The following is a 583-nucleotide window of genomic DNA, read 5'->3' as shown; positions in this document are numbered from 1 at the left end:
TATAAAATGTGTCAAAATGGATGAACAAATGAAATGGATGAAACGACAGAGCCTGCTTCCAATTTACGCGGCTCTCCTCCTATGGATGTAGAGGCAACTCGGCAACATTGCTCGAGATATTCCCCTTGGATTTTCTCGAAATTTTCCCAGGATGGTCTTTTGGGGCCATACTTTCTATAAAATGTGTCAAAATGGATTAACAAATGAAATGGATGAAACGACAGAGCCTGCTCCGAATTTACGCGGCTCTCCTCCTATGGATGTAGAGGCAACTCGGCAACATTGCTCGAGATTACCCCCTTGGATTTTCTCGAAATTTTCCAAGGATGGTCTTTTGGGGCCATACTTACTATAAAATGTGTCAAAATGGATGAACAAATGAATTGGTTGAAACGACAGAGCCTGCTCTGAATTTACGCGCCTCTACTCGTATGAATGATGGATAGGGCAACATTGCATGAATTTTTCCCCTTGGAATTTCTCGAAATTTTCCGAGGATGGTCTTTTGAGGCTATACTTACTATAAAATGTGTCAAAATGAATGAACACATGAATCGGTTGAAACGACAGGGCTTACTCCGAA

The sequence above is a fragment of the Bemisia tabaci genome, chromosome 3, assembly GCF_918797505.1.
Source record: "Bemisia tabaci chromosome 3, PGI_BMITA_v3".
Classification (NCBI taxonomy): domain Eukaryota; kingdom Metazoa; phylum Arthropoda; class Insecta; order Hemiptera; family Aleyrodidae; genus Bemisia; species Bemisia tabaci.
The sequence above is the reverse complement of the archived record's forward strand: the minus strand, read 5'-3'. Positions refer to the sequence as shown.